The sequence below is a fragment of the Ictalurus furcatus genome, chromosome 20 (genome assembly GCF_023375685.1).
Source record: "Ictalurus furcatus strain D&B chromosome 20, Billie_1.0, whole genome shotgun sequence".
NCBI lineage: Eukaryota > Metazoa > Chordata > Actinopteri > Siluriformes > Ictaluridae > Ictalurus > Ictalurus furcatus.
This window is the reverse complement of record NC_071274.1, coordinates 6,631,426-6,632,081: the sequence shown is the minus strand read 5'-3', so window position 1 is coordinate 6,632,081 and position 656 is coordinate 6,631,426.

The window sequence follows — 656 nt, the reverse complement described above, 5'->3', positions numbered from 1 at the left end:
TGTACCTGTGGTTTTAGTAATGAAATGCCTAATGATGTGTGTGGTGTAAAGGATGTTGGCAGTGAGTCATGATTGAGGTCAACAGTAGCTTTTTCTGATATGTGGTTGGAGATAGTGAGGAATGGGGGATGAAGTTTAAACACTCAGGTCTGACTGACTCCAGGCACCATCCTCTGATGTGTTAACAAGATCTTTGCTGATTTTTCTCACTGCTCTGCTCTCTATCACTCTTGCTTTCTTGGAAAGCACTTTTTTCAGTCTTTTTGTACTGGGTTTGTTATGTTATGTGCAAGTTGTTCCATTCATTTATTACTCACTTCAGTATGTCCTGGATATAATTAAGAGAAACATTGACATGACTGTTTTCTTTCTCTTTGGTTTGTTGTTTAGTAAAAGAGCAGCATTTTACTGAAATATAAACCTTCATGGATCGATAAGAATGCATATGCGTGTGTGTGTGTGTGTGTGTGTGTGTCCTTCATTTTCGCACCACAACCTGGGTGCAGTGTAAACTTATACACAGTTACTGCATTTTATACTTTGCTTCTCGCCTAGAAAAGATAAGCCGTTTAGAATCCATGCAAATATCTGGCAGACTGTTGAATTCTTTTTTGGATGACAGAGTGGGAAAGAGGTCTCTCGCTGTTTCGCTGTTT